Here is a 14,745-nt window from a genome sequence, read left to right as displayed (position 1 = left end):
GCTCGACTTCACAGTGGACGCAAGATGGTGAACCAACAAGTTTACGCGTCTGCCAGTGGCAAGTACCTTTTAGCTGCGATGTGCTGTCAGCTGCATTTGCTGCTCTCGCCCTCTGAAAATCCTATAAAAAGCTAATCAAAAACATTACTGACTTTATCACCTGAAACTGTCCTATGTTTCTCATTAGACGAGAAAACATGCACTCATCCCTAGTCTGGAAAATATGCCAATATACACGTGCATAGGTGGGGCAGCGTGTATAATTCAATGCCCTCTCAGTTCTCACAAGAACAATTAAGTACTTGGCTGTTTCGTTCCTCCGCTATCAGAGCTCGACTATTCTTCAGTTAATTTCTAGCTGAATGTCATCCAAAGTGAATGCAGTGTTCACACAAATTTCCTCTTTTGTCGTCGTACACATTGTGATGCGCACTTTTCTACACTTAACGCTGGTTCAGAGGAGAGTCCCCGAAATTTTCGGACTTGTGTCTTTCGTAGCAAACTGTCCCCCCGTTAGTGTCCTTTCATGCTTCACATCAAGGCTTCTTCAAACCAATGGTAACGTTCCTTTCATCTTGTGGATACTACCTCTGCCAATTACAATGGGCCTACCTTTAAACTGCGTCGAAATATCGTCCCTTTCTACTCCTTCCAAGTTTATTTCAGCCAATGGGACATTTTGTGCCCGCTCCTGACGCCTAAAAGTTACGCTGTACATCACTAGCGTACCATGAGCATTTCATGTGATCAACTGCCTCACTCGTCTGTTTGTATCTATCTGGAAATTCTCCAAACCAATTTTCTAATGAATTTCTCCGTGGCAAGCAGCGCTGTGCCGGTACCTGCTCCCCTCGATTTGTTGCACGGCGCGTTCATTGTCCCTCTCGCCATGTGTCACCAACTCCTTTTTAGAAGCGTTCCATTGTACTCAGGCCGGTATGGCGCAACTCGCATCTGGCCCCAAACTAAAACGTTTCCTCCAGCAGCTTTTTTCACCTATTGCTCATTGACAAGCAGGATCTGGGTTCGGTGTGTTAATACCGTCGAATTGAGTGTCATCTCTTTGCATTACATTCTGGTCACACTGAGGTCATCCACATGAGTGCTAAAAGGAATCAGTTAAATATAAAGGCCATAAATTCAGCTCAGTACCTAAGAATTACAATTATGAACAGCTTAAATTGGAAGGAACACATAGAAAATGTTGTGGAGAAGGCTAACCAAAGACTCCGTTTTATTGGCAGGACACTTAGAAAATGGAACAGGTCTACTAAGGAGACTGCCTACACTATGCTTGTCAGTCCTCTTTTAGAATACTGACATGTGGTGTGGGATCCTTACTAGACAGGACTGACGGAGAACCTCGAAAAAGTTCAAAGAAGGGCAGCACGTTTTGTATTATCGCGAAATATGGGAGAGAGTGTCACTGAAATGATGCAGGATTTGGGCTGGACATAATTAAAAGAAAGACGTTTTTCGTTGTGACGGAATCTTCTCACGAAATTCCAGTCACCAACTTTCTCCTCTGAATGCAAGAATATTTTGTTGACACCGACCTACATAGGGAGAATCGATCACCACAATAAAATAAGGGAAATCAGAGCTCGTATGGAAAGGTATAGGTGTTCGTTCTTTCCGCACGCTATGCAAGATTGGAATAATAGAGAATTGTGACGGTGGTTCAATGAACGCTCTGCCAGGCACTTAAATGTGATTTGCAGAATATCCAAGTAGATGTAGATGTACATTTTGATAGGCAAATCTGCTCATTATCGCCGAAATATGTCAGGTGAAACATCCACCTACTTGTTACATCTCTCATGTAAGGTGCGAAATTGATATTCATTTAAGCTGCCACCTCACAAACTCAGCGTAATTATTTGATCATCATAACAATGCTTTTGCACTGTTGAACAATTTCATTCCCTTCATGGTTGCTCCAGATTTTAGGACTACAGTTAAATAGCGTAAAATTCTTTTATTTGAGGTAAATGAAATCGTAAGTTAGAATTCTATTTTGCCTGCTCAGCCATAGCAGGTTTGTCTGGTTGTTCCAGGCATCTTTTATTGCGAAAAATGTTGACAAAGAGAGATGTGTGAATTAGTTCCTTGTGGGATTTTTGACAAGTTACCGGAAAGATTCACCTATAAGAAGCATAAATTTCCATACGTTCCAAGATGCTACTCCAGGTGGGTGTAAAATGAATGTGCGCAACAAAAAATAATAAACGCTAAAACTAAGATTTGGCTCTGTCTGACTACGCTTTGAAGCAGATCTTAGGATCTCTTAATTCTATAAATTATAATCTAAACATAAATGAATGATGAAGGCAACTAATCCCACTAAATGATAAACGTTGTTCCTGCTTATATATTTATTGTAGGTTAAAAAAAACTTTATATTATAGAGTTTACATTTCCTAAGTAAAATTAATAATCAATTGTCCAACTCTGACCTTATCATGACTGCGTGGGCTAATATCAATAACGCGAAATGACTGACATCATCCACGTACCAAACACTAGAAGAGACTACTTTAAAAGATTATCTGCGGTGGTGTGGAAGTTCAATGGAAATGAACTAACGTGATCACAGCTGTTTAGCTTTTATAGCCCTAATAAGCAGAAGCAATTTGCAATATCACCGCATGTACTGCGTCCGGTGCGTCGAAACTGTGGTTCTTGTACTCGTCTTCGAAGATGGAAGAACTCCAGCCACAAATAAACTCTTTCAAGCACTAGGACTGCAGAAGGCGGTCCTCTGACTAATATACTCTAATACTGTCTTCTCCTCTCTGCGTTCTACAGACGAGAAACGCGAACTCCCACCCACGACGGAGTTCAGATAACGTCTCAATGTAAGTATAGGCAGAGGAAGTGCTCTCAATTACTGAACACTGGGTACTCAATGACGACTTCCAACCCGGAGGTGAAGCCCAGAATCGTATAGGTTCGCAACAGAATCGCAACAGTACAGTGCCTAACTGTTCTAACTATAAACTCTCCTGACAGCAAAGACAGCAAGTCCGTCTGTACCAACAAAACTGATTTCGAGCGACCGTCACACACGGGCGCTCACAACGGAAGACTTCGTTTCTCCACCTCTGGCCTCCCAGCAAGTGTCAGCTCCCCACCATCGTAATTCTGAAAACGGATCATATTCCCTAAACCACGGAATATTCTCCCTTTCTAAAGATTCTTCCGAACACCGACCAACCATATTTTAGTCTTTTCTTCGTCCAGCGCGGAAAGTTTGTGAGTAAATACCTATACTCATACAATGGTACGCTATTGAGTAAAAATACTTGGAAGTAACTCAGCCTGCATGGTTTCCGAAATGCCGCTTCTTCGCTCCTTTCACCTGCGTCCAAAATTTGCAAAGTTCGGAAGTATTATCCTTTTATCCTTCCGGCCCTACTACAATAGCGTTCGGCCGTCACCCTATTGTGCTGCAGAGCTCAGGTGCCATGACATCCGTCTAGCTGCTTCCTGTGTTTAAGCAGGACCAACACCTGTGCGGGCCTTCCACCCAGAGCTTGAGTTCTGCCTGCCGTTTCATCTCCACTGGCGTTTCACTAGGCAATCATTCATTACGCTGTTCTGATAATAAAGAGACTCCGTCACCTTTCATGCAATAAGCATTACCAATTATTTACAAGGCATACGTGACAATTTCAGTCTCCTTTATATATTCATATTTACGATGTACAACCTATCACTTGTACCTAATTGTGTTTGTAGATCACGGCAAAGCATGTGGATGAGTTCTTGTAAGGTGCGAAATTACAGCCAGCTTACAACGTCGCTACTTTGGAATGATTTTTCAGACGATTTTCGATAATGCTTCTTACTTTCTTAAAATATTTTCCTTTGACACCTGATGTCGATTTGCACTTGATTTGATATGGAATAACTACATAGCATCTTTCACATAATATTCTTCGCAGTATTTACGCTTGACAGTTATAAGCTTTTGTGTCCAAGATAGCGTTACCAGATAAAAAGTCTCTCATCTGAGGAGACACGAAATCTGGGCTTAACATCACCCTCATCAAAGCCTCATGACTAGATTTTATGAGACGCTTTTCTATGGTTTGAGATATTAGCCAGGTTATTAATGCACTGTCCGGTGCTCGGGAAGTTACATCACCACTTGTTCCTGTCTTGTTGGTCAGATTCGTGCGATGAAAATTTCTACAACAAACGTTCAAATCGACTACCTAAAAACCGAGTGCCACAGTAATGTCGTGTGTTTGAGAACATTTAGACGAAGGGAAGTAGAAAGTGTTTCACTTAAAGAGTAGAAGTTTACAATCTGCCGGCCGAAGTGGCCGTGCGGTTAAAGGCGCTGCAGTCTGGAACCGCAAGACCGCTACGGTCGCAGGTTCGAATCCTGCCTCGGGCATGGATGTTTGTGATGTCCTTAGGTTAGTTAGGTTTAACTAGTTCTAAGTTCTAGGGGACTAATGACCTCAGCAGTTGAGTCCCATAGTGCTCAGAGCCATTTGAACCATCTTGTTTGTATAACTGGGTAAGCGGTCAACGCAACTGACCAAACGATGCATGCGATTGTCACGTATCTGGTCGGCGCATATGCACCTATCGCGTTACACGCCCCAGACTGCCGCGGTGAGGACAATGAACAGATTGTCTTCCAAGAACTTACAGCTGAGTTCCACTCTTGTATTTCCTCAATTACTGATGACTGATATCGGTGTGGCTTCTAAGGCGTAATTGCCATATATATGACTAAGTACTGAGTAATACCTAGAATCTGAAGAACCCATTTGAATTGTGATTCGCGACATATGGTACCTAATCGTAGTCCCATAGCAAGCACCCAGCATGACCTCGTAGCTTTCTGCCAAAATAGTTGTATCTTTAGGGGATACAGCACTCTAGAAGACAGCGTGTGCTCCGAAAGAACGGTCCAGAGTTGCTAATGTGATAATTGAGCAAGAACAATGCCCTCTGCAAATACTTCACTATTGAACAGTTAGACTAAAAACTAGCTGGGGAATGTTCACTCGTATTCATGGTACAGTGCACGACCTCCAGACTGATTTAACCATTCAGTCACGACAAGCTCTTAAAACTCCAAGGTTACTTACTACGTAAGGACATAGAGTGTTTGGTAACCTATGGACATCACACACATCCATGCTCGAGGCAGGATTCGAACCTTCGACCGTAGCAGCAGCGCGGTTCCGGACTAAAGCGCCTAGAACCGCTCGGCCGCAGCGGCCAGCGTTCAAAACAATGCTATCGATCGGTAAGATGCTCTACAGCGGAGCGCGTCAAATTACTACGAAGAAAACAACGCACATCAGTACACGTATTAAATATTTTCTGTAGATACTGCTAATCTTACTTACGGTAAGTACTGATTTAATAAAATCTCTCCAACATTAAATTCCAACTCGTCTCTTTTTACGTGAATTTCGATCGTAGCAATCAAAGTTATAATTTTACTATAAACCAGGGATATAGCGATAGATACCTCTGGCGTAATAATAACTTCGATGGACTCTGGTCTCTCTTTCTTACTGTAGCTTTTATTATCTTTACCCCTTTAACACCTTGAAATAACCTTTTAATTATGAATTTTATTATTTCCTTTTGTGTATCTCAAATGAAATTGTATTTAAAACACTTTCTAATATTTACTGAACTATAATGTTAATTGAATTATAAGTACGACAAACTGCTTTATTTGTTTCTTTATTTTTGCCACTGCTTTTGCTTTATTTACGCTACTTGTGTTGAAACGTCCCCTTTCAACAATTATACATGACTGTGCTTAAACTGACACACAATATTTTGTTAGCGCAACGCAATCTGACTTTCAAAATTCCCTACAAAAGAATGGCCCTGACTAACATTAAACTGTACCTTTCACAAATCACTTACCTCACAAAAATCTTCGCTGCTCAAGCTACTGCAATACAGCGAGCGCCACTACTGCCAGCTAAATAAAAGATTCAAACTATGGAAGGCACTAACTACTGATAGGGATAGTTAGCAAATGAAAGATATTAATAGAGAACAAACAATGTATTTACCTTGATATCATCATATATAAATATAGCAGTTCATGACAAATTTCAAAACTCCGCCATCTCTCTCCCCACATCCACCACTGCTGGCGGCTCACCTCCAACTGCGCAACGCTATGCGCTGTTCACAACCAGCTGCCTAACACTACAATGGCGAGTATTACAACAATGCAAAGCAGCCACAGACTGCACACAGCACAGCCAGTGATTTTCATATTGAGCGCTACGTAACGTTGCCAATAAGAAAACATAAACAGCCTACTTACATAGAAAAAACATAAACAGCCTACTTACATAGCCCCCATGCTCCCCACAAAAAATTTTACAAATTGGTTTGGGCAGTGCCCAATACAGATTTGAAAAAATTTTTCATAATTACAATAACAAAGATATCAAATGCACACACTTATTGATACAACGTTGGTCAAAAGCTCAAATTTTCTCACAGTCCATAAAGACAGTCCTAATCGTACATAACAGTAGAATAGCAGTGTTTTTCTCAAAGTCTGAGCAGTAAAAGAAAATGCACACGGAAGTAGTGGATTTCCATGCAGTCTTGAAGAAGTAGCGTTGTCCTTCCAACGGAAAGACAGTGCTGACTCTTGACATGCTGACAGATAATGGGCCACAACAGAGCAAACCCACAGCAGAGTCAGTCGTACTTTGGAAGAATATTGGTAGGTAGGTCATCACAGAGCAGACCCACTGTAGTCCTGGTAGAGAGTATGGTATTGGTGGGCCACCAGAGGTGCAGACCCACTGTAGTCCTTGTAGAGATAATGGTATTGGTGGGTCATCAAAGATGCACACCCACTAGTCCTTGTAGAGATAATGGTACTGGTGGGTCATCAAAGATGCAGACGCACTGTAGTCCTTGTAGAGATAGCCAGCAGCCATCTGTTGTGACTGTGCAGGTGCACAATCACCATTGAAGAGTCTTGCGGATGATATAGCAAGTCCATAAACCACCACTTGTGCACTCACAAAGTTTTTGAAATTGTCCTTAGAACAAGCAATGCTGTTATCCAGTCCCTTGCTGAATTAGTAACACACGTGCAAACACTAACAGTCCCAACTTCTCACATATTGTCCATATACTATGACCAACAGAAACGTGTGCAGTGAAATGTATCTCACAAGTTACTTAATTTGATGAACTGGTGTCAAGTACAATTTTATAACATGAGAATACAATTACAAAGATACAGAAAACATCATTAAAACATAATAATACAGATAACATTTGTAGATAATAGGGGCTTTACAAAAGAATAGAAATAAACATATACATCAATGTTACAGGAATTATGACATGAGTACATACATAAAAGTTCAGAGTAACTTTCGAAACATCAACTTCACACATGAGCATTAAACAGAACAGAATTAATAATATCTAACATCTTTACAAAGTAAATAACATATTATTAATGCCAATTATATTCGAGGATAACAGTATTCCTCATCATAGTGAATGTAGCTTAATATTAAAAGAAGAAAAAATTCTATGAAATTACACAGAGACAGGAAGAAAACAAATACACAAGGGTACACAAACACATAGTGGGATAACACCAATAGGAAAGGACAGGGTTCGTTGTCAGTGTAACATTTGGTACTGCAGTCCAACCCAAAACTTCATATATCTTTCCTCTTATTTCATCCTTTGTTTCCACCAAAAAAATTCTATCTAAGCATGCTTTCTGTATATATATGTTCACACATTTCTTACCTCAACATTTATTTCCAAGAAAATCCTACCTAAACCTGTTTTCTCAATGCATTTCTTCCAATTCATCGCAACTCATTCTCTTAGAGGCTACCCCTCTTAAGCTAACTTAAATCTACTGAGCTCAGATGCTAAACTAAGGGACGAGGCAATGCAGGAGCACATAATAAGTAACACAAACAGCAATGACCAAAAAATTGGAAAATTGCAAAGCAAGCTACAGTAAATCTAAATTACCAAGCAATGCAACATTACAACTAATATGAGCCAATGTGCAGCAACAAAAAAATAAATCTGGCTTAGCAGAGTAACACAAATTAAAGTTCAGTAGCACTATGCCTGGCAAACAGCAGCTTATATCTAAACATGACATAGCTCAAGCAGAAAAAATATTACAGTAAAAACAACAATGCAGATAAGGGAAATGTATAATCACATCTTAATGTCTAAGTAATTAAAGTGGTGCACCACAAGAAGTTATTCCACCAAAAAGTTACCAATTACTTGAAAAGAAAATTATGAATGCAGTTCCTGTGAAGGTAAATGTCATTTTGTGCTCCCTCATTTTTTTAAAAAAATTATTATTTACTCGATCTGTAGACAGAAAATATTTATATTAGTACATCTATAAAATTTTATTTTAACCATTGCTGCAGTGCAGCTAGAAACTAGATATCAAATGAAATAAGCAACTATGTACAAAGCAAAGCCTAAGAACATCGTTCAATAGTCATGTGGCATTTCATAAGTAGTAAAAAAATCTCTCATCTAGAAAGACAGTAGTCATAGTCAGGTGTGTAGACAAACTATTTCTTGTCATTTCATTAGGCATTTCAGTAAATATCAGAAAGTACGATATGTTTCCAAGTAATCAGCGTGTCGGATTTGCGATGCTTTCTCTAAAGGAATGACAATGGCCAGGATAATGGCCTCCCTTTTTTTTTTCCTGTGCTCTGAAAGGCACGCGCTAATGGCTTTTTCTCCAGGCGTCTGACACAGCTGGGTGCCCACGACGCATTACGTGCAGGTGGTCACTTAATTTTCTTACGGAAATATTTACGACAACAGTTTCCGCTACAGTGGCAGTCTCATACAAAAATATTTCACAGGTCAAGAATTAGCGTTGCAAATCTGTAGAAAGAAAATCCTATAAATATAAGTGTCCAAATAAAATATTCGTCAGCATTGTGATACAGTCACGCATTTACGCACATTTCATAACTCTTAAAGTACGATTCTTGGTTTCCAACATACTTCTTATTTCTCATATACGGTAGCATCATCTTATTGATCATAAACATATCTCAACAGCATAGTACACATCGTCGTCGTAATAATAACATCATAACACCTCAGTCAAATCTCAAAAACGTCGTAGCTTTCTGTAATAATTTCAAAACCTAAAAAAAAATTCTCTGCTCATTTCAATAGTGTCATCTACCTCAAACGTACTTTAAAATCATGCTCCATTACCAAATATATCATTCAAAGCTCTCATAGTACCACAATGGTTCCGAAAAAATATGAACAGTTTACAAAGTACAGACAAAATACAGTTTCATAAGTGTGAAGTTACCCAACTGTGTATTGCGTAAACATGTGTCACTGATGTAGTAAAAAAATGTTTATCTCTCAGTTAAATGATCAGATAGCTGTGTAATCTGTGTGTTAGAGAAATATGGTACCGATGTGTAAAGTTGTATAAGCAAATACCATATTAGCTAGGGTTCCTTGTGCTTGCCAAACACATGGTACACAAAGTAGGCGTGTACCCCCCTGAGGATTATTGTAATTACACCCTCAGGTGTTACAGATTACACCAATGGAATGAAATATATCACGGAAAACTTTCTTTGTAATTCAAAAATCTTTAAAAATAAATGTTTTAAGTATAAAATTGATCACTCAAATACGTGTACTGTAGCACTAAACTGTGCGTCTTGTAACATAATCTCTGTGGAAGTGTCGTAGTTATCGTCCTCCGAAAGCTAAGTTCTGCAGAAATCAATGTACTTACCTCATGATAAACAAAAGTGAAATGCTTTGCGTATAGATATCGTAGTTATTATGCTTATTGCCGTGATGAGGAAAGTACTGTGCTATAACGTATTGTTGTGCTACGGAAAAGGCAGTCTCATTGTAGGTATACCACAAAAGTTACTACTAAAACCTGTTTTACTTTCCAGAATAAAACAGAAAACTGTGCAGATATAAAACAGAAACACTGCAAAAGCAACATTGTAAATTGTCACTCATTAGTAGCGTCGTGATAAAACCGTGTAGTTGTCACATAAACTAACCACTGTGTCGTCTGGTATCTCACAGAAAGTACTTTAAACCCAGAATGTATTTTCAAGTAAACCAAAATGTTGCATTAAAATCTCATTAGCAGTACCAGTATAGGTTCTAAGTATGTAAGCCTGATACTCGTTACGTAATCGTGCAACTAACAAGCAAGAATGTACACACACAATAACACTGTGACGTCTGTTCACTATAACAATCCATTCGTCATTTCTGTTTAAATAAGTTCTCTTGGTTCTTGATTGGATATTTAACTTCAAACATTGTTGTATGTTAATAGATTCTAAGTCTGACAACGCTTACTAGCAATGTAAAGTGAAAAGTTATATGGCAAAGACAAAGTTAAAAAGCAGATTATCTTTCAATAAACGGTTTTACATGTGAAATGTGGTGTAAACCTTTACTCTTCCTAGTACGCAGAGTTTCAATTTCAACGCAATTATCATGTGGTATACGTCGGATTCTGTAAGGTCCATTGTAAACTAGAAAGAATTTGTGACTCAAGTGTTTCTTCTTATGTGACAATGAATGAGCTTTAATGAGAACCTTCTGACCAATATACAACGTCTTTGCATTTGCTTTACCGTGTAGTTTTCTCCTTTTGTCTGCTGCAGATTTTATATTTTTAAGAGCCAAATCAATTATGTCTTTGTGTCGAAGTTTACGTGTATTCGGGAAAGGTACAAGCTCTCTGATTCTGTTCGGTGGTTCTTCATTCTTCAGTACAAGAGTAGGTGGTAAAGCAGTGGAGTCGTGAGGCATTTCATTCAGCACGTTTTGAAATAAGTGTAAATATCTGTCCCAATGCTGATGCTTCCTGTGACAATAAAGTCTGCAAAGCTTATTGATTTCTTTCATAATCCGTTCAGACGGGTTACAATGTGGTGAGTACAATGAAATAAAAACAGGTTTTATTTTATGATTCCAAAGCATGCGTGACCAAACAGCAGATCTGAATTGCGGTCCGTTATCTGAAATGACTTTACTAACGTGTCCAACTTCACGTAAGAAATTTTTAACAAAGGCGTTGGATACAGACCGTCCAGTGGCTTTACGTAACGGTGTGAAAGAAACAAATTTTGAAGTAAGTTCAACAGCGACTAGAACGTACGAAAATCCATTAGATGTTCTGACAAGCGGTCCCAAGAGATCAACAGCAGCAAATTCTTTTAATTTAGAAGGAATGATAGGAAACAGCGGAGCACGATGGGAGATAGTAGATGGTTTCGCCTTTTGACAAAGTTTACAAATAGACAAGACTCTTCGAATTCTCTTTTCCATATTGTTAAAATAACAAGTCGTTCGAAGAATATGATAACATTTTCTTGGGCCAAAATGTGCATAGCTGAAATGAATGTACCAAATGAGCTTATTAACAAAATCGTCAGGAATGCAAAGTACCCATAGCTTGTCATCAACAGTGCAGCGTTTGAACAGTATGTTGTTTCTAACCAGATAATAATGCCGAATCTGTGTGTGTGTCTTTTCATGCCATTTGCTTTTGATGTCTTTCCAAATGGGATCTTTACCTTGTTCATGAGCAATGTCCTTTAAAGATGTGGTGATGAAGTTTTCAAAGGCGACTTTCTGAATGTAAAGAATACTGAAATTTTTCTCGAGGTTGCCTTCTGTGTTACTTTTCTCAAGCCCAGCCGGTGCGCGTGACAGTGCGTCCGCAACAATGTTCTCCTTGCCAGGAATGTAGACTATTGTGAAGTGGAATTCTTGCAGAAACAATGCCCAACGTTTTAACCTGTCATGATTTAATTTTGAAGACATAAGAAATTGTAATGCACGACGATCACTGTATACTTTTACGTGCTTACCAGAAAGAAAGAAACGGAATTTGTTAAATGCCCAAACGATAGCTAAAGCTTCTAATTCAGTAACGGAATAATTTTTTTCAGATTTTGTTAGCACTCGGCTAGCAAAAGCAATGGTTTTCTGAATGGTAGTGTCATTTTCTATGGCTTCTTTAAATAAATGCGCACCAAGACCGACTTTAGAAGAATCCGTGCTAAGGCAGAAATCTTGTGACAGATCTGGATGAGCGAAGATTGGCGCGTGAAGTAACGCTTCTTTCAAAGAATTGAATTCCAATTGTGCTTGTTCGTCCCAGTTCCAAATAGTATTTTTTCCAGTGAGAGAACAAAGTTTTGGTGTAACAAGAATTTGCATATTCAGAAAACGACGGTAAAAATTTACGAGACCTAGAAAGCTGCGGACTTGTCTTTTTGTGGATGGAACTGGAATAGCTCTGATTGCTTCTAACTTTTCAGGATCCGGCTGAATCCCCTCAGAAGAAATAATATGTCCCAAAAACTTCACCTTTGTCCTACCGAATTCAGACTTTTCCAAGTTAACTGTAATTCCAGATTCTGCAAAAATACGTAACAGACTGTTGAGGATGCGATTATGTTGTTCCCATGAAGCTTCCGCTATTAGAATATCGTCCACATATAAGGTGATGTGACGTTTTAAGAACTCAGGTAATATGGAATTTAGCCCGCGAATAAATGCTGCTGAAGAAATGTTCAAACCAAAGGGAAGTTTCCGAAACTGATAACAAACGCCGAAACAAAGGAAAGCTGTGTATTTTCTACATTCTGGATGAAGTTCGATCTGATAAAAGCTGGATCTGAGATCAATGGAAGACAACACTTTTACACCATTAAAATTTTGAAGAAGTTCTTCCAACGTTTGCGGCCTGTCTGTTTCAGGAATAATGATCGTATTGATTTGTCTCGAATCTAAGACAAGCCTGATCGATCCATTTTTCTTCTCAACAACATGTAATGGATTGTTATATGAGCTTACTGCAGGCTCAATAATGCCCTCGTCAAGCATAGATTGTATTTCTGTTCTAACACGGTCCCTATAATGTGCTGGAATTACATATGGTCTAACACAAAATTTAGTATGCTCACGAACACGAAATTGGTATTGAAATCCCTTGATTGTTCCTGTTTTATGAGTAAAAACTGTGGAATGTCCTTGTAAAATCTCAAAAAGGTCCTGCCTATCAGTGTCATTACAATTCTCAATTGTTTGAATTTTATTCTGAATTAACTCATTAATTTCAAATATGCCATCGATATCATCCCTGTCAGTTCTTGCAGAGTGATTGTTAGTGTCTAGTTCTGCAGAAAATTCCGAATTGTTGTCCAACAGAAGGTAAAGCCGATTGATTTCTTCGTCATGGTTTGAGAGCCAATCTTCAAATTTCAAAGCTATTGACTTACGTTCCTTCTCTAAACTTATTTCAGCATCGTGAAAGTTTAAGATTGCTTTGAATTCATTCAAAAAGTCTACTCCCAATATAATTTCCGTCGACAATAATGGAACAATAAGAAAGTTCATAGAGAAGCTGTGGCTTTGACAAAAGAATTCTAAATTGTTTTGCTGGCGTACATCTACACTTTTTCCAAAGATTGCACCTTGTAATTTAATCTTACGTAACGGAAGTGTGGGGCAATCGTTCGATTTGTTACATTTGCTAAAGGCTGTTTCACTAATTACTGAAATGGGACTGCCAGAGTCAAGTACTGCCGTAAATTTTACGTCATTTACTGTAATGTGAATCACAGGATATGCAATATTGTTATGTTTTACGTCGTGTTCTTGGAGTAAGATGTCCCTAATGTCTTCCATTTTTACGTAATTACTAGCTACGGCAGCTGCGTCGTTAGTGTCATAAGTACGTTTTGTGGCTGCCATCGGTGTGAGTCATTGCCTATTGTCTCTTTGTTGGCGCACGTCGTTATTGGGATTTGGAGACCTAACTTCTACAAATTCACCGTGACGAGAGGGCCCTGCTCTGTTTGAATCCCGCCAGTTCTGATGCAATTCAGGTCTGTCGTTACGATCATATCGTCTGTCGTCATGTCGGTAGATTCCATAGTTTCTTTCTTGTCGGTCACATGGTGGAGAATTTCTCCCTGAATCGTAACTGCGCGCTGGACCGTTGCGTCTAAAGTTATTCTGTCTCCCTTGATAATAATTGTTTTGGTTCCCATATTGTCTGTTTCTCTGATTGTCTCTGTGATAGTCATTACCGCGGAGAGGTGACCTTTCCCTGTAATTATTACTGCTCTGCCAACGGTTGTCATACGGGCGGTGTCTGTTTTGGTCACGATTTGCGTTGTGAGAATAGCCTTGTCGTGTCCAGTTATTATTTCTTTCATCGCGGAATTGCGACGGATGTGACCTGTAATTGTTGTGTTCCTGGTTTCGCGTTCCACGATTGTCAGTGTCAATTTCTAATTCTTGTAAGAGTCCCTGAAATGCTTCAATGTCGTCTTTGCAACGTCCTGCCAAAATAATATGTCGTAAATGTTCAGGCAGTTTGAATAAGCAAATGCGGATGAGTTCTGAGGGGCTGTATGGGTTTGAAAGATATTGATTCTTATGCAACATGTCTTCAAAATATTTCATAAGACTGGAAAATTCAGATTGTTCGAAACGTTTCATCATTATGATGCTATGTTTTACTCGGTCTTGTGTGGCTTGAGACCAATATGCTGAGAGAAAGGCCTGGTAAAACTCTCCTTCACTGTGGCAATCGTGAATTACCAATCGCATTCTTACAGCTGGTTCATTCTCCAAGTAGCCACACATAAATTCGAATCTGTGTTCTAGCGACCAGTTGGGAGGAAA

Source organism: Schistocerca americana, chromosome X, assembly GCF_021461395.2.
Source record: "Schistocerca americana isolate TAMUIC-IGC-003095 chromosome X, iqSchAmer2.1, whole genome shotgun sequence".
NCBI lineage: Eukaryota > Metazoa > Arthropoda > Insecta > Orthoptera > Acrididae > Schistocerca > Schistocerca americana.
The sequence above is the reverse complement of the archived record's forward strand: the minus strand, read 5'-3'. Positions refer to the sequence as shown.